Here is a 20,932-nt window from a genome sequence, read left to right as displayed (position 1 = left end):
TAAGAACCAAAAATTATATTACTCAGTGGTTTACACAATTAAGACCCGCTTATTTTCAGCTTTTATCGGACCAGACCACCCCAACTTGACTTAAACCTCAAGATTAGCAGATTTAAAACTTTTGTTGCTCTATTTTTTTTTGAATAGTTAAGACGATCAAGGGTATTGTTTATCCACCTAAGCTTAAGCATCAAAGTCTACCAATCAGCCATTAGATATGATTAAGGTACAGTTAATTAATAGCTAGTGTTCCCCACAACATGACATACCCCCGTTATCAAGCAATACACCGAACCATCACCATAGGTGAGTATGCAAAATTTCATCTGTAGGGCTTACATGTGGCGTGTCCCTTGTGGTATGTTTCTTAATGGTAGTGAGACGCGAGCAAGGAGACCTCACATGGCTAACAGCGTGGATGATCAGGTCTGTAATGCATTTGTACTTTTGTACTTTTTGTGATCATGTTTAAAGACTTATGTGGCCGAAATCTGCGGGTTTGCTCTTTTTTTAGCTTTATTTTAAATATTCACAACCCCATTTAGAATTGTGAATACCCAGATGAATAGACTGCATACAGACCCATAGTCTCCGGACCCGGGGCATCCCATCAATACAAGATTTAAGGTTATAATACCATATGCCAATGATGTGTAAGCAGTTTAAAATTTATATCACAGGCTACACGGCATACTCTAACGTTAAACCTACCCAAGCATCATATGATAACGTATTCAAATTTTTTAAACTTTTCAAACTTTATAATATTTCTTTTTTTCATACAAAGAATTGAGGCTTGAGTATGGCCCGACCTTTCACTACTTATTTTCTACAGACAAAATGCTTTACCCACAAGAGATTTCCGACCCATTTTATCAAATTGCCCTTTTATTTTCAAGGCTGAGCCTGCCGACACATCCCAAGTTAAGTGCGATTTATTTTATTTATCTCATATTATTAGTAATTTGAAAAACCAATTTCCGACAAATATCATCATCTCCCACTTTAACGCAAAAAACTATATTCAATGGACATTTTAAAACATTTTTTTTCAATTTTTTTATATATTTATTTTTTTATATTTTTTTAAAGCATAAAATCAATTTAAACTACGACTCAAATATCCTATCCCCACACTTAAATTTTGCATTGTCCTCAATGCAAGGATAAGGACGACTTAAAATAAAAATAAAACTAAAATAAAGTTGGACTACAAAAAACTAAAAACTAAAAATTTAAAACAAAAAAACAAAATAAAAAATTAACAAGCTAGATAAAGGAAAAGACTTAGCTGGTAATATGCGCATGAAATATGATGCCAAAGTCTTCTTCCAAAGTCTTCTTCCATGAATGTCCTCCAACTACGAACGTGCTCAGCGAACAGTAACTCCTTCTCTCTCACATGAACGCAAGCGGCAAAACAAATATCTAAAAATGTATCTTATCATAATGATAGATATTAAGCAATTAAAGTGTTTCACATCAACCGACAAATAAATCATGAATAATTAGCAGTAAATAATAAATATAAAGTATACGTTTCAGCTGCTCCATCCCCACACTTGTCTTTTTCATTAAATTCTTATTTGGGGATCGCCTTTCTAGCTCACTCAATCTTCAAACTAGCAAAACTCAAAAACACAAAACAAAGTCGAACTACAAAAACTACGTTAGCGACTTAAAGAAAATTAAAAGAAAATAGAAAAAACTACAAACTCTACACTTGAGTTTTCACTCAAGAACCCATGTTATGAGAATCACGTGGCGGACCTAGTGGAGCTTCCTCCACCTCGGCAAAACTCCAATTCCCTCAAAGATTCCGAATCACGATCTGACCATTCATCAATCTTGGTCTTCTTCTTTTTAACTCAACGAAGCTTCTCGATCTTTCGCTTACCACTACCTCTTTCTCCAACACACTTCACCATTTCTCGAGAACTAAAAACCTCTCGCTCCTTTTTCACACTACTATTCCCCGAACGGGAATCCCCAAGACCAGGGCCCATGCCCGAGATAACTGATTCTATTGAGTAAACTGGGTGACATGGATCAATGAGACCGTCTTGACCACTCGGATGTCTCATGGACTTCGCCAAATAAGTGGCATTTTCATCACCGGCTCTAAGAGTGATCCTGCCTTCAAACACGTCAATGATTGCCTTAGAGGTATGTAAGAATGGATAACCCAAAATGATAGGAACTCTCTCTTCGGCCTCCATATCTAAAACAACAAAATCTGTGGGAAAAACCAAATTATCTACCTTAACGAGCAAATTTTCCACGACACCCCTCGGATACTTAACGAAACGATCGGCTAAAGACAACGTTATACGAGTAGGGGTGATCTCTCCTAGGCCCAACTTTTCATACAAAGAATGTGGCATGAGGTTTATGCTAGCTCCAAGATCGGCCAATGCTTGACACGCTGTGTCACTTCCGAAAAGACATGGAATGGTAAAAACACCGGGGTCGGGTAATTTCTTCGGTACTTTATTAAGAACCACCGCAGAACACTCTCCATTCAGCGGTAAGATCTTTCAAAAACTTGACATATTTAGGCATATGCTGGAGGACTTCGACGAATGGGAGGTTGACATTCAATTGGCTAAATATATTGAGAAAATGCCCGTAATCTTTCGTATACTGTTGATGTTTTAGACGGGCGGGATACGGGACATAGGCAGGGTCAATGATGTATGGTGGTGGCTGGACTCCAACCGGCTTCTTCTTAACTTGTGGCTCACTAATTGGTGTTGTACCTTGTGACTTACCCGGAGCCTCTACCTCTTTCTCCTCATCCACCAACTCGTCTTCCCCATATTTCTCAACTTCTTTAGTAACTCTCTCCGGACCAAAAACCCTACCACTACGAGTGGAGATGGTTTTCAATTGAGCAGCCGGATCAGTTTGAGGAATACCCAAAAACTGATCTGGAGGCCTTTCTTCTAAACGACGAGCAATATCACCAACATTCCTTTGAATATCAAGAATAGCAGATTGTTGATTCTTAAAAAGGAGGTCGTGCTCGGAGAACTTCTTCTGTGTAGCTTGGTCTCTCTCCAGGATTTGCTTCATCATCTCTTCCAAACGTCCAATTCCACCATTCGAATCCTGCACATTATTTTGAACATTAGTATTATTGGTATTGTTATCATTAAAATACTGACCTTGTCCTGGAGTATAAGAACTTTGAAATCTAGGTGGTGGCCTGACGGACTCCAGTTAGAATTATTCTGATTCGGGTTCTTTTAGGTGTTCCAACTCTGATTATTGTTGCTGTAATTGTTGGGAAACCTTTCTGACCAGCAACAAAATCGACATGTTGATTCATCACCGGGCACTCCAACGTACCATGTCCACCCCTACAAAACTCACACCTGTCCACTTTGGCTTTCAGCTCATTAACCTCTCTAGTTAGTGATGCAGCTGCCACACTAGTATCCAGATTAACCTAGTGTACACCTCGAGCGGATGAGGATGTACTGCTAACTGGAGTGGAATTCCCACGATGTGGCACTTTGGCATAATCGGATTGAGCAAAGCTCTCAAACATCTCGTTACACTCGGTGACATTTTTCCTTGCCAGTAAACTTCCTCCCGCGGCCGTGTTGAACCGAACTTTGGTTTCGTAGTTCAGCTCGTTGTAAAATTTCTCCCCGAGAGCCCATGGCGTGAGACCATTGTGTGAGAAACGAGCTAGCATGTTCTGAAAACGCTCCCAAGCATAAAAATTTTGCTCCCCCGGCTCCATGTGAAACAAGTGAATATGATCGCAAAGAATAGCAGCTTTAGCCAGTGGGAAGTATCTCTTGATAAATGCACGTAGTGATTCCCAAGTGGTGAACGTGCCAGGTGGCTGAGTGTCAAGCCAAGTAGCTGCTTTACCTGCAAGTGAAAACGGAAACAGATGTAAGAAAATAGCATTTTCGGTAGCACCTTGTAAATTAAAAGTTTTAAGAACGCGGTAAAGTCGGTTAATGTGAGCCGGTATATCCTCGTCATCACGCCCATGAAACTGATTAGTTTGGATGATGTAGTTCATAACGTATGACGGAATCTGCCATGAGTTGGGATTGTCGATCTCGGGAACGATGATGCATGATTGGTTTCTGGTTAAGCCATCGAAGGCTTGAGCAGCAATTGTCCTATTGTCGGCCATTGGGACGTCTGGTTGACTTTTCGGGCTTTCTGGTGGTGAACTGTGTGGAGATGACTTTTGTGATGAACTATCCTCGGACTTCAACAGAGAAAATTCAAGATCAGCCAGTGGTGGTCCTTGCGAACGAAGATGTGGCATAAACCTGAAAAACGCAAAAGACCAAGTGAGTAGACTTGAATACTTAAAAACAAATAAAAATAAACTAAAACCTAAATTAGACTCCTACGACTCAAACAAAAATAAAACAAATAGTACGTATGTAGCAGATAAATCCAAGTAAGGCTAATAACAAAATTGCTAAGAGTTCCTGGCAACAACGCCAAAAACTTGATGTGGTGAAAACAGTCAATTAAATATTAACTAAATTAAACAAGTAATAAAAACAAGACCTAAGACTCAACCACACAAAACACCGGCAAGTGAACCGATCAATTGTATTAAAGCTAAGTAAGTCCGGAATATCGAACCTACAAGACTCTATAAATTACGTAAATTAACTAATTAGACTCGACTTACGACACTAGTATTTATTATTAATGTTTTAAGGGGGTTTTTAAACTAATATTAAACTAAGAAAATAAATAAACAAGTAAACTAAGAAACAGGCAATCAAACAGAAGATCAAAACCAATAAGAGAAGGAATCTACCTAGGTAAGAATTCCATGCATCAACAATCATCAAGCAATGGACAAATAACATGATATGGAAACTGATTTCTAAACATATTCATCTAACAAAATCAAAAGGACCATTGACCGAATCAAACGACATCCCAAAGAATAATTATTAGATTATTAAGCAATCAGTTATATTGATTTCCTCATAGTTATCAAATAAGGTTAATTAATAGTATCTAAAGCAAGCAATCTCACGAAACACTAAACCCTAGATATCTTGATAAGCTTAAACACGACATCATGAACAAGGATCAACACAATAGCAAGAATATTGTCACTAATCTATCCTAGCATGCAATTGACCAAGACACATGAACAACTTCTCACCTTACAGCTTTTGGAATTTAGGAAAACATTCAAAATCCAAACCAACTATCAACAAGCTTCTATGATCTAATAGGCCTATTCAACCATAATAATCAAAGCACCAAGTAATTGATTAAACATGAGCCCTAATATCTAAAGAATACAATCAATAGAAAACAAGATCCGTGTGAAGCAATAGTTAATAATCTACCAAGATAATAAACACTCATATGCATCATGAAAGCAAAATTAAGTCTCTTACTATTAATATAGCGAAACCATAATCAAAACGATAGTCCAAAGCAAGAATCAAGCATCAAACATGTTCATCAAACCTAGGTAGACATGAAGTCTAGCCTGGCATAGTCATAATCAAAGACAAATAACTAAAACAAAGAAAACAAAAGAGAATCATGATAGGATAATGAAAAAGAACGAAAGAAGCCTTCTTAATCGATCCTTGAACAATCATATGAAAGCTCTATGATCTCTAATGTGTTCAACCTCCAAAAACCTTCAAAACCTTGCTCTTTCCTCTCCAAAATCGGCTGCCACACTTCTTTTTTCGTTTAGGTTTGCATCCATATATATATATAACGAACTGGGCCTTAAAAACGCAAAATATGGCTGACCAGAACCTCTAGGCGCCACGCGACGAGCTTGGCCTCCCCCAGTCGCGCGGCGCGGCTTGCACCAGGTAGGAATTTCAAATTTTCTTTTTATTTTATTACTATAAGTCATTAGATCTCTTTCTTGAATTCCAAGTAATGATAGAAAACTTCTAGAACTTCTTTTCCTTGACTCTCAAGCCACCATCTACATGAAAACAAATCAAAACTCTAAGTGAACTAATCATGCAACCGTTACGATCAAAACAAACATAAACTTCGCATGAAATGATATAAAGAATTAAAGCTTATCATGCAAGACAACAAACGATTTAGAACATGATAAATATATAAAACTTGACTCAAAACCTTAAATAATAAAATATTAACAAAACACGAATTAAACCGAACTCAAAACATTAAATAAACATAACTTTACAAGGGATTCGAGATGTATAAATAGATGTAACCCGTAAAGATGAATGGTTTGATCATAACTCGTATTGGGAAAGAGGGTATCTCCAAGAAAGAAGTTGTCTTCAAGAAAAATTATTAAGAAAACCAGAAACAATATGGCGGGGAGAAGAAGAACTCCCAGTTATCAATTTCGGTGTGCAAGATCTGCAACCGAAGACACCTAGGGAAGTGCAAGTTTGACAAGTCAGTCACATGTACTAATTGTAAAAAAAAAAAATAGGTCAATTAGCAACCGATTTCTTGAAGAACAAGATAATTATTAGATAATTATAAACATTATTAATTAGTTTGTATTTTGTATTATTATTATAGTGACATATTTGTGAGTATATATTATTAGGATAAGACTTAGGGTTATTTGAGAATGTTGTTGATAAACAGAAAAACCGTCTTTAACGGTTTCTTCTGTTTAACCGTCACGTCTCTTCCCTAGTCTATATAAACAACTTTTGTATATTTGTAAATTACCAAGATCAATCAATCGAATTATATTGTTTGATCTGTTTCATCTTTTCAATTGATTTCTTTGTATACTTGTGGTTGTGGTATCTGGTTTCTAACAATAATTTGCTAGGTGGGGAGTTAGGGAATTTTTAATATGAATTCCCAAAGAAGAAGACTGGAGGATGGTGCAAGCGGTAGTGGCACCAAGAACGAGGTCAAGATGGGAACCATGCTAGTCTTTGTGCTTAACACCCATAAGGTAGCAGAAGGACGGTTGTCATAACCGGTACATTTATCAATAATAATGTCTATGCTATGGTTTTGTTTTGACTCTGGTGCAAATCAATATATATATATATATATATATATATATATATACATAATATTTTGTAGTCTATTAAATGAGCACTTAGTTATGCTAGACAAATGCTTCACAGAACGACAATTTGGTCAAAATATTTGAAGTCCTGAAGAATGGCAAAGTTTTATTAGCAGGATATGTTTTGGTTGTTGTCTGTGATACTGACTAGTTTTGACATCGTTCTAGGTATGGATTGGTTATCCGATAACCAAACCCGTATCTTATACAATAAGAAAGCAATTGAAATTCATACAGCAAATGGAAAGACCATCCAAATTTCTAGAAGCAAAGACGCATGTCACGGTAGCTTTATCTTGATGTATAAAGCTAATAAATGTTTGCGTAATGGATGCTTAGCATTCATGGCATACGCAACAGAGGAACCCAAAGAGAAGAAAATAGAAAATGCAACAATCGTCTCCGAATTTCCCGACGTTTTCCCACAAGAGTTGCTAGGAACACTACCAAAGTATGAAGTTGAATTTAGAATAGATCTAGTACCCGGTATAACACCCATTGCTCGATCCTCATATAGACTAGGTCTAACGTAGATGAAAGAATTAAAGAAATAGTTAAACGAACTGTAGGAGAAAGGATTCATAAGACCGAGTTCTTCACCATGGGGAGCTCTGATCTTGTTCGTGAGAAAAGAAAGACGATTCAATGAGAATGTGCATCGACTACCGAGAGCTTAACAAAGTAACGATTAGGAACAGGTATCAACTCCCAAGAATTGATCGATGATATGCTTGATCAACTACAAGGAGTGAGTCACTTCTCTAAGATTGATTTACATTCAGGTTAACACTAGTTACAAGTCCAAGAGGAAGACATTCCCAATACCGCATTCAAAATAAGAAATGAACATTATAAGTTCACGGTCATGCCGTTTGGACTTACTAAAGATCCAACAGTGTTCATGAATATGATGAATCGGATCTACAAACCGTATTTGGACAAGTTTGTTATTGTATTTATCGATGATATACTCACTAGTTCCAAATTTGAAGAGGAACATAAGAATCATCTTAGGATACTACTCGAATTATTAAGAAACGAGAAGTTTTACGCTAAATTCTGAAAGTGTTAATTTTGGCTTCACGAAGTGCAATTTCTTAGCCATGTTGTGAACGCAAGTGGTATTCAAGTAGATCCTGCAAAGATTGAGTCTGCATCCACGTGGGAAATTCCCAAGTCGCCGATCAAATTTAGAAGTTTCTTAGGCATGGATGGGTACCACAAAAGGTTTATTCAGAATTTCTCTTGACTAGTAGTCCCTTTGATTTCGCTAGCTCGTAAGTCAGCCAAATACGAGTGCAGACCAAAGAAGAATGAGGCCTTCGAGAAAATGAAACAGAAATTAGCGAATGAACCTCTTATGGCTTTGCTGGATGGGACATATGGTTTGGTAGTCTATTGTGACGCTTCACGTACAAGAATGGGATGTGTGTTGATGAAAGGAACTAAAGTCATAGCATGTGCGTCTCGACAACTTAAGACTCATGAAAACAAACTATATAAATCATGATCTAGAGTTAGGTGCAATAGTTTTTGCTTTAAATTTATTGAGGCACTATCTATATGGAGTCGAGTTCATAGTTTATACTGTCCATAAGAGTTTAAGGTATATCTTTAGTTAAAAAGTACTAAGCATGAGGCAAAAACATTGGGCAGAAGTTTTGAGTGATTTTGATTGTGAAATAATCTATCATGAAGGCAAGGCTAAGGTTGTAGCTGATATGTTAAGCAAGAAAGAGCACGATAAACCTAAAAGAGTGCAAGCTTCAAGGTTAGAAGTTCATATTGATTTGTTGGATCAACTGAAAAGTGCTTAGAAGAAAGCTTTAGAAGAAAATAAGTTGCTGATGAGAATATATATAGTACCATTGACCAACTATTCAAAGGTGATGATGGAATTCTCCGAATGGGGAATAGAATCTGGGTACCGGTTGTATATAGCTTACAAGAAAAGATTCTCGAAGAAGCCTACAAGTCTATAATATGATGCATCCGGGAAGTTATAAAATGTATTAGAGAATATGAAGGAAAACTACTGGTGGATCGGTATGAAGAAACATATTGCCATCTATGTTGCTAAGTGTCTGACATGTTATAAGGTCAAATAAAAACATCATAAAATGTCAGGTTTATTGCAACAATGATAACCATGAATGTTATCACCAAAATCCCCAAGAATTCTCGTGGAAATGATACGGTCTTGTTTATCATAGAATTCCCATATCTACCAATGAAAGAATCTTATTAGTATAGATAAGTTAGCACGTCTATATGTGAATACCATAGCATCTCTACATGGAGTGCCATTATCCATTGTGCCAGATGGAGATAGTTGTATCACGTACCAGTTTTGGAATACTTTTTAAACTGCGATGGGTACACGCTTAAATTTAAGCATGACCTATTATCCTTAGACATATGAAGATATGCTCCGAGCATGTGTGATAGATTTTGGAGGAAGTTGGGATGACCATTTGAAGCGTTACACAGCTGTAAATGTAGAACACTAGTGTGTTGGTCCGAAATCGGAGAAAATTAGTTGTCAGGACCTGAAATAGTTTAGGAGATGACTAGAAAAGTACAAAAAAACAAAGAATGCTTGAAAAAGATAAGAGATAGGAAAAAGAATTATGTCGATGTAAGAACGCTTGGAAAGGTGTTGTCTATTTTGGCAAGAAAGGAATGTTGAGTCAACGCTTTGTTGTACCATATGAAATCAAGGAAAGAAGTAGACTAGTAGATTATCAGCTACAACTGCTTCGGAGTAGACACTTATATCATGTCTCAAATCTACACAAGTGTTTGGCAGAAGAAACTTTGGCTATGTCATTGAAAGATGTAAAAGTTATAGAAAATATGAAATTCATAGGACAGCCTTTGTAGATCGAAGATTCCATAGTATAGTTTAAAAAAGAAAAGACTGAAACTTGCGGATGTTAAATGGAATTCCATGAGTGGTCCTGGACACACGTGGGAACTGGAGTCTAAAATGAAAAAGAAATATCCGCACTTATTCATTTATTCTCGAGGACGAGATTAAAATAAAGGTGGGGAGGATGTAACATTATGAAAATTTTCATTTCCAATTTTGACAAATTAGGAAGTTAAGGAACCAGTTAGTCATTTACATAAATAAAAATATAAAAATCTCACGAAGCGACATGTGGCTGATGACTAACCAGTATGGAATGACACGTGTCAACACCGAATGACACGTATCCTCATGAAGAGACATGTGGATGATGACTAATCAATGTAGAATGCCACATGCATGCACATAATAAATGAGTCATCACAAAGAACGACTCATGTCGAATTTTAGTAACACCCCGTGCTTACTCATTAAGTTTCCTAACACTTTAAATAGAAGACTATATAGTTCATTTTCATTCATCCCAAACTTGAATAGTCGAGTTAAACCGGCAATAAGAGGTCAAGGAACAAAAGCAAATGTCAAGGTTATCGAAAAGTGATTATTAGAGAATTAATAAAGTGAATATGGTCAACCCTTTTATAGCATGAATACGTTTAAACTTTCTTTACGACGTGAATACGTCTATTTTTTTTTACAAAGTATGTACTCTTTTAAAAATATGGATATTTATCCATCTTTAAAGAGATAGAAAAAAATTTACACGAGGACTGGTTCAGATGCTCTAAAACGTTCGTACAAGGTAGTAATTAAATACTCAGGCTAAAATACACATGTATCCGGATCATTACATATGTGAACTGTAGTGGGCATACTACAGTCATACTGGCCATGGGGCGTGTAACCATCCATGAAGTGGTTTGTGCGTATGTTTAGTTCCGATGAGATGGGATCGAGACCCACTAGGCCGTTAAACGCTATTGGTGTTGTGTCATAAAGAATTATAAAAACCTTTTATTGAGTTAGCGTTATTCACTAACTTATAGCTGACGTATTTTTAATTGTATTTTCAGGTAACCAGGAGTAAGGGTATAGACGTGGGAATACCCAGTAGAGATAGAAGATTGAAAGACCTGATTCCGGATAATAACATCATCATATACGTGTAGAACGATACAATACAGATTGATAAATTTGTGTTTACTATAGAAAAGAGAATGGTACATGAAACACCTTGCCTTGTACAAATAGAAAAATAAATACACATATGACAATTAATAAACTAAATAAAAATATGACCCCGAGACAAAAGACAGTTTTAGCTTGTCTCAAGGAGGCTCATGCCCAAGATTTTTTGACTGTTGTGCCCATTGAAGGTCTTGGGCAACGGATGTCGGCAGTTGAATACAGAGCCATCATTAAATACCGGCTTATGATTCCCCTTTTCCCTCCAGATGAATTATGCCCCATTTGTAAAAAAGCTTGTTTGGATAGATTCGGTGAGCATGCCCTCCACTGTAAGGAATTGCCGGGATTCAAGTATCGTCATGACTGGGTTAGAGATGTGTTATGGGATGTGCTTAGACGTGCCGGGATCTCAGCCAAGAAAGAGGCACCTGTTAACTTTTTGACTGATCCGAGTGAGGGAAGATCTACCCTGCGTCCTGCAGATGTTCTTGTGTTTGGCTGGGCAGGGGGTAAGCATGCGTGTGTTGACCTCACTGGGGTGTCCCCGTTGGTGGGGCTGAGAGACAGTGGCTTCGTACCGGGGCAGGCGGTTTTGAGAGCGGAGTCTAGGAAGGTTGCTAAGCATGAATCATCGTGTTTGGAGAATCAGCACGTGTTCATTCCATTTGCCTTCGACACTTTTGGATCCCTAGCTCCCGAGGCGGTTCGCTTATTGGAGCGGGTGCAGAAGGTGGTCCACAGTGACTCGCAGAGCCCGAGGAACCAAGGATTTATATTTAGTAGAATAGGCTTTGCGATTCAAAAGGGGATAGCGGCGCAGCTTGTTGCTCGCTTATCCATTATCCAGATGTAGTTCGGTCTGTGTTATATATAAAAGGATCAATATTTTCTCTTAAAAATAAAATAAATAAATAAAAATAAGAAAACAAAGATATAATTATCCTAGGCACAATCAGGCAAAAGCTGTTTTAAGGAGTACGACTGGCTGGGATATTTCGGGAGCAACGTCTTCAAACGAGATGTAGTTTCGTTCCTTGTTGTACAAATGACATATTGTCAGAATCGTCTTCATTAAACACCAATTCCATGACGCCTCGTTTAAATATTGTATTGCAACGCATACAAACAAACATGTTAGTGAATGCGTCAAAATTATCTCGTCAAATGTATAAATAATTAAATATATAAATAAAAAAGCACAAAAATCTTACCTTTCCCCAGTTTTTTTGAAGAGATTTATGAGCATTCCTTAAATTATAGCTTGGAATCCTTGAGGAAACATGATGTGGAATATGAACATTGATATCATGTCCAAAAATCTCTACCTGCATCATACAAACCATACGTTTTAGCTTTAAATTCAATAATTTAACATGTGTTTGGGTTATAGAATTGGGGACTTTATGCCCAAAGGAACACATTTTAAAATAAGCGTTGACATTCAGATGAAGAATAAGTTGGACTAAAGGTTGTACACCCGGTTTAAAGAAAACCAAAAGTCCGAAATCGATAGCCTTGAGATCCACAGTTTCTTTCTTGTTTGCAAAATGAAAATTCTCGGGTTTGAGATCGCGATGCATGACTCTGTGCATGCATGACATGTCTATAATAAATAAGAATTATAGTCAATGACTCAATGGAGAAAGTAATTCGGGGTTCAAAAAATTTGATTGTGACACTAAATAATAAGAATCACATTGTCAGTCACGATGTTTAAAATCCGATTCGGTCTGAAAATTTTGGATCGAACTACTACGTAAGGTTTTGGGAAAGGACAAACCAAACCGGTCAGTTGACTGGGTCAGAAGAACCGGCCAGTTTTAACGATTTTATAGTTTGACGGTTTTATTTTGGCAGTTAGTGGTTATAGATAAAAGAAAGTTTTTTTAAAGCATAACTTTGTATTAAATATTATAAAATAAGGATTATTCATGAATATAATATGTATACATAACCTTATATTCCTAAAATGAAAAATAAATAAGCAAACAATAAACTGTAAATGACCAATTCCATGTTCCAAACTAGTTAAAACCGAACAGTGAACCAGACTGTATATAATGCAAACCGGCCAAACTTGCCGACTTTCTTCTGTTTGGGTGGCTATGTCTTGTTTCGGCGGTTTATGAACATCCCTAATGTAGTTAGACATGACGAAGGAGATTAATAATTTAAGCGCTTCGCGGCGGGTATAAATTAAAGTCGAAACATTAGATAACAATAAAACTGAGTGTTTACAATTCACACGATGCACATCAACCTAAACTGATAAAGCATCTAATTCAGCTACACATGTAACCTGTTAAGACATACTCACAATTTAAAGTAGAGACTGATCATAGAAGTATTTAAATTCTGAAGTCAAACCAACTGTCATAAGTAGCTAAATCTGTAACAGTTTATTCAAACAAACCGCATAAAAATTAAAGACTAAAAATAACTTGAAAATAAAGCCCTTTTAAATGGGTGGATTCTTTTTATGTTCTACTTTTAACGGGTCATAGAAAAAAATCCAAAAAATCTGTAAAAAGGAACATGTTTTTGTGTTCGCCAGTTTGTTTGGCTTAAGTTAAACAAACGAACATGAACATGCCATGTTCGCTCGCTTTGTCTTCAAGCCTAAATTTTATACTAATTACAATATAAAACGAACAATTAATTAAGTTTGACCCGCCCCAGAGTCAAAATAACATGTTACTGCGTTTCACACAGATAAGACTTAAGCGTAAAACAGATGTATGAATATGACATGCAATTTGACTTTATGTGGTCAAACTGCACAAATATACCACTTGGTAAAACTGTTTCTACATTTGCAATCCATTATTGTTAATAATTTGATTTAGTTTGCTATACATTCGTGTATAAAATGCAAGTCCATAACTTATTTCCTTGACCTTGATCCGATATCGGGATCTACTCATCTTCAAAATCATATGTATGGAATGGGAAAGTTTAAAAAAAACCCTAATCGTTCACCTTCTTTTCATATTTATAATCATAGTTTCAACAAACAAAATAATATAGTTTATGTAATTATCTTTCTATCAAAATGTTAGTCAAAGTGGGACAATGGGGCTCTCCAAATCAGTAGCCTAAATACAAGTCACCATTTTTTTTAAAGTATTGTATAAATGTACTTTTTATACACGAACCAAAGTTGTATAAATAATAAGCTCCTTTAGATTTGTCTCAGTTCACAAACTTAATCAAGCTCGATATGTGAAGCTCGAGTCTTGAGCTATGCAAATTTGCTAGCTGGGATTAACGTTGTTTTAGTATATGGTTTAAATAATATAAAAAACAATGTTTGGACTCACTTTATGGTTTTGCATCACAAGGCATTATGTGTTCAACTTTGGAATTAAATCAGGAAGAAATATTTAGAAAAACTAAAAAAAACATGAATAAATTTGCCAAATTTCAAAGGTTACTCGGAACACAATAATCAGCTGCAGTGTAACAATATACACAACAAAAGACAGAAATGGCCATGCACGCATATTTTTGCATAAAATCTACCAAATTTGGGCCTTATCAGTTATTATTATATGCAATATGCACTTTTGTGTATGCCAAAATCAATATGTGGTGATGCCGTGGTGGTGGTTTATTTTTATATATTTTTTTTAAAACTAAGCAGCCAATATGTAAAGTTTAAAATGTGATAGATTAAGGCAATTGTGATAGGCACAATTAATATGAGCATGTGGGCACACTTTGAAGCAAAATATAAACCAAGGAAAATATACTTAATGACCATAAACTTACTAGAAGTGACACATCCCACCTTTAAAAGAAAATTTGCTCCTGATACAAGGCTGCCTATCTAGTAAAATTTCATAATAAATTTGGTCATTCACATATTAATATTCATTCCAAGATGCTATGCATATCTGTCTATTGTCAAGATACAACATCAACATGAAAGTTGTGGTGAGTGTAAAAGTAAAAGTGTCGTCTTATTTAATAAAAACCATCTAATTTTTGTGTACAGAATGTCCGAGCATTATGTTAAAATATCAAATGATTCGTTGAGGGTCTTCACCCTAATAATTATCTTGTCACCGGCTGGGAACCCATTATGCACCTGAAGCCATCATGAATGAAGTTAGGTTAAGTGTCATTCAATTCACAATATCCATGGCTCACTTAATTATATCAAAAATACGAATTTGACATTAAAGCATATTTGCTATATATCTAGAAATACTAAGTCGAGACACACACCTCTACATTGAAACTGTTTAGATGAATTAAAACATATGAAAGCCTTCTGCCAAGCCATGCTATTGAGCCTGCAACAACCTACTTATAACAAAAAGATGGTTTCTAAAACAAGTGAGATAAAGTCCCAAAACTCATGGTTTTAAGCTATAGAAGACTTTTAAAACACATATCATCAATCAATTAAGCAGGAAACAACTATAATATATTAGCCTCCTGCAAATACTTAAAACAACTCTTACTTTTTTTTTTTTCATTCATAAGCGTCAATCATGGCTAAATGATATATTTTTAGGGTATGGTTGTATAAAAACATCTTGAAAGCTTTGTTTATGTGGTTTACCTAACCTAGCTAACTATTATCCCTCTACAAAATCAATCTAAGATGTTAAAGAAACTAAACAAGGCAGAAGATAACAAAAGCATAATTTACACCTGAACTACTGATTAGAACAACTTGAGATAACTAACGTGGAATCAATAACAAAAACTAGCTTGGAATCGATTATCGAAGACGAACGAGAGAGATATGTTGCAATTGAATTTCGTTCCAGTGGTATAACTAAAAAGACATTCGAATAAATTTAAGAGATTGAGTTGAAATCGACTGTAACTGACCTTGATTGCATTCAATACGAAATCAATAACCTAATTGTTCAATTTTGAAACCGATCAAAAGGATGGTTAATGTTGCGTAGGGGGGAAGGAAGGGTCGTCAGAGTTAGTTCACCAGCCTGCTAATCCAGAATTAAAAGGAATCGTCTGTTGCTTTATTGATTGCAATTGAATGCTAACCTCACCAGAGATGAATTGTAATGTCGCCTGATGATGAAGCCGGTGACCTAAATTAAATTTAGAGGCGTCTCTTTAGCAATGTCTATCAAATGACCATCTTGTCCATTCTAAATGTTTTATATGTAATATAGATAACATTGATAGTAAAAATGATGATATTCTCTGATCATAATGCAAAAACTGTTACAAATTATAACATGTTAAGCCTATTTATACAATTTCCCTTTGGCCGTTTAAGTCATTGCTGGCGTATAAGACTTATACGACACGTATAAGTCTTATACGCTAGTCTTTGACTTATACGCCCTTAACATGTTCTAATATTAACAATTTAGCCCCTTATCAATACAACACTTGACATAATCTGCCCAATAACACTACAAGACCTAGCATTAGACAATATGCTCTAACAAACTCCCCCTTGGATATTGCTAGGATCTCGTATCTTTAGTCCATGTTAAAGAACTTCTTTCGATAAGCTTTTCTTGCTTCTTTGAATGACAACCTTGTCGATCCTTGTTGTGATGTTGGACGAGATAATCCAGTCAGCATAAATTGGAATCTATTCCACGATGCTTGAGTAATCCTATCCTGACGTTCAGCTTCCAACTCACCCTCAATTCTGTCTTGTTCATAATTGACAGCTCTCCTATTTGTTTCCCAAGCCCGTCCAGAATGTATCTTCTTGTCAAAACATAAATCCACAACTTTCTAGAACTGGTTGGCTTGAGTCTTGACTTTATCACCCGAGCATTGGATCATGTTCAAATGTAACACCTCTATGTCTTTCAACGAACAGTTCACCAACCACATAGGATCATACACTCGAGTTACATCCTACTTCTCTTCCCCATGATCCAAGTATATGCTAGCTTCACCAGTTAACGCTAAATAGGACCAACAAAGAAAATAAGGATGAAAATCCTGTTCCATTGGGTACAACGGTATCATGCATAGCGAATATGGTCGAGTATATCTCAATGTACGTTTCAGCTCACCTTCAGGGTTGTGACAATCGTCAATTTCAGGTTAACTCCGTTAACTCAACTCCGTCAATTCAAACTTAAGATCACTAAATCTATAACGCACACTTCATTACATTTAAACTAGGGTTTAAATGACGCTTAACACTTACTACATGTGTAGTCTTTCGGGATTTGCACCGAAACGCAAACGAGTTGACGCAAACGATTGAGGATTAAACGAAAAACGTCAACATAATAATTATGTGATAATTATGTGTTAACATATGTGTTACTTGATTATATGGTGTGTAATGCTAGACAAGAAACAAGAACTAAGATAGTTAAGTTAGAAAAACAACAATTGAAAGTGAAGGGACTTGAGTGTAACTTGTATGTCTATAAATATAACCTTAATCACTTAACCCTAACTTAATATCATAACCCCAAGCTCCGATCGGCCCTCCCTCCCTTGCTCCCTTGGCTGCCGTCTACCATACACACACATTCAACCAAGAAATCAAGCTTGTGATTGAAGAACTAGGTGCTAGGAAGGTATAATTGATCATTCTATACATTCTTGTTGCTTGATTTTGATGTTTGTTGGGTTAACCACAAACCCTAAGCTGCCGATTTTGTGTATGTATATAGCTAATATGATTGTGGTTGATTGAATGATGATTTGATAACTAGATTGAATCATGTTGCATGTTGATTGTTGTGTCTTTGATTTGAGTTCAAACACAAACCCTAATCAAGTATGTAATATGTAATTGATGTGCATGGATGGTGTTTATGGAGTCTAGAGGGTCATATGAATGCATGATAGTTCATAGATTGTTAATATGTTGAGTTTGGATGCAAACAGTTTCGGGACAGAATGTGTATTTGATGTTTAAGTGACTGTAACGAAGTGTAAATATGGAAATTGGTTGAAATTATTGGTACTACAGTAAACTAGGTTGAGTCTAGTTTCTAGAGAGTATAAATTTGTAATTTTTGGACAAGTAAAGGTTAACTTTTATGATTTTACAAAAACGTTGTGCAAAGCTGAGCTGTTAGACCTGCTGTTAGGTTATGTTGTAAATGTTATATCTCATGAACTACGAGACCAATTGGGTTGGTTCCACTTCTGGAAGTTGACTCATTGAGTTAGAAACCTAACCCAAGTGGTCCTGCATTTATTGGATTTTTCGTTTAACAGGAATTGCAAATAACATTCTGTTGCGCATGAATTTGACTGTTATGAGTTTGCTGTAATGATTTGATGATTGTGAGAAAACTATGTGGAATAAAAATGTAATAAAATATGTTCTGGAAACCTAAGACATATGTGCTTCTGTGATGATGTTTGGTAAATTAATTGAGATGCTATGTTCGGTGAAATAGTTCAATCTTTCTAGTAGGATTTCTGTCTCGGTGAAACTAGCTGCTGAGTTGTGTAAAAATGCATGAAACATGATACTTGTTATATAATTGTTATGTTTTGACCAAAATACCCTTGCGGGGAATAATTGCTAATTGATTGTCATAATTTGACCAAATTGCCCTTATGGGGAATAATGGCTAGTTAATTGTCATGATTTGACCAAAATGCCCTTACGGGGAATAATTGCTAGTGATGTACTTTATGAATACATGACACGTATATGATTGCTTACACATGTAATGTGTCACAAAAACACTTGTTTAAGTCACCCACGATTCACAAACGAAACACGAAACATGTTATGTGCATAGGTATTATGTGCCGGGTCTAGAGACTCGATAATATTCCGACACTTAGAAAAATCTCTTTTTGTTTTAGAACGTTAGAGAGAGTTTTTCGGTGACGCGCATCTTGGTGATTTATTTTGGGAAATTCTTCGCAAACAGTGAGTTTCACTTTCCCCTCTTTAAACTGTTTTCAAACGTTTTTCACTTGGGGGAGATAACAAACTCCACAACGCATTTAAGATTTTGTTATAAATTATATATCACTTGTAAAGGCTAAGTGGCAAACGAAACATTTGAAGTCCTACACATCGAACCGGTTAATATTTTGAATAGCTAGTCACTGTTGAGTAGTACTATTGGGTTTGACAAACCCCATGCAACGTTAAACTCGACTGGAGGTCGAGCGGGTGTAATTTTGGCTAACACGTACCATGGTCTGGAGGACCTGGTGACAAGGCACTTAATAAACGAGTCAGCTTCGGTGTCGAACACTTAGTAATACTTGTTGTATAGACTAGCTACCTATCGATATATAATTTGACATAATACTATCTGGTAACGCTGTAACGCAAAACGCTGTAACGCAAAACGCTGTAACGCAAAACGCTGAACGCAAACGCTAAACGATTTATTTTTATATAACTTGTGAACTCACCAACCTTGTGTTGACACTTTTAGTATGTTATTCTCAGGTAGCCGAGGCGGGCGCGCGGTTTAGGAACATGCATTGCTTGACACATTCTAATTATGCAAAACTTATTTTTAATGGTTATCTTTGGTTTAAGTCGTCCTGCGTGACGCAACTTTTGATTAAAGGTTTTTACGCTTCCGCATTTAATTACTCGTAAACGTTTTCATGGTTTTAAAACTTTATTTTATGGTTTGATTATAACTGATGATTCCGATCCTACCAGTTCACACCCTCTGACGGTAAAACTCCGTTAGTGGATTTTGGGGGTGTGACAGATTGGTATCAGAGCCATTGGTTATAGCGAACTAGAAGCTGCATGCATACTAGACTATAACCGTGACGACCCATTAGTTATAATGATACGCACTGCATAGGTTTGTGTAGTCTTGTAATCTTATCTCTTTACCTCTTTCACTTATACGCGCGCACATACACGGCTTACCTGTAGGAATGTCGACGCCACCCTCATCATCATTCGATTCGATGACGCATGCTCACGGGAAGGAACCGCAGTTGCCTACCGCATCGCCACCCCGTGTAGTCCCGGAACTTGAAGCTCCCGCACCGAAGAGGTACCGCCTATCCGGAGGCATATACGAAAACGACGTTAGCTGGTATTGGTACCCTAACATGATCAGACGTATGGTCTATCGCGAACAAGTTCCCCCGTTACCTCACCCGAACCATCCTGCTTACCCCAACACCCTACCACCCATAACCGAACCTGTAGAGCGAATTCTCGCAGCTGTTGTTTCATGCTTGGAGCGTGACGTGGGTTACATGCGCTATACGAGAGCGAACGTTTCCGGACTGTTAAAAGACGGAACCGAGACTAAGGAGGAGATTGCCCGCATGGCAGCGACAATGAAGGAAATGCAAGAGGCTAGTGATCAACAGATGGAGATTATGAGGAAGATGCAAGCCGAGATGATAGACTTGCAAGAGCAACTCCAAGTAGCAAGGACCCGAACCGAGATAGCTCGAGAGCGTTGCGATGTCTTACAAATGCAACTTGCTCAGAACGCAGCCGAACCTGAGGCAGAGCCTGAAGAGGAACCTGAAGAAGATCCCGAAGAGGAGCCTGAGGAGGATCCCGAGGAAGATCCCGAGGAGGAACCCGAAGAAGAACCGGAGGAAGAACCGGCTGAGCCAGAGGCACACTCAGAGGTGTCCCCAGACGATGTGCAGATGTGCAAATTCTTGGATTGGAACTGGCTAACGCGATGAACTGAGAGGAGTTCAAGAACATGATGCGAGAGAAGTACTGTCCGAGAGAAGAGATTTCGAAGTTAGAGTCAGAATTTTGGTCGCTGAAGATGGTGGGCTCAGAAATTGAAGCCTACACTACTCGTTCTCACGAGTTGGCTGTGATGTGTCCGCGGATGGTGGATCCGCCGAGTAAGAGGATTGAAATGTACATTGAAGGGTTA

Source organism: Bidens hawaiensis, unplaced genomic scaffold (assembly GCF_021521415.1).
Source record: "Bidens hawaiensis isolate Kalapana, Puna unplaced genomic scaffold, B.hawaiensis_p1.1 tig00001717_1, whole genome shotgun sequence".
In the NCBI taxonomy this organism is placed as follows: domain Eukaryota; kingdom Viridiplantae; phylum Streptophyta; class Magnoliopsida; order Asterales; family Asteraceae; genus Bidens; species Bidens hawaiensis.
This window is presented reverse-complemented; position numbering follows the sequence as displayed.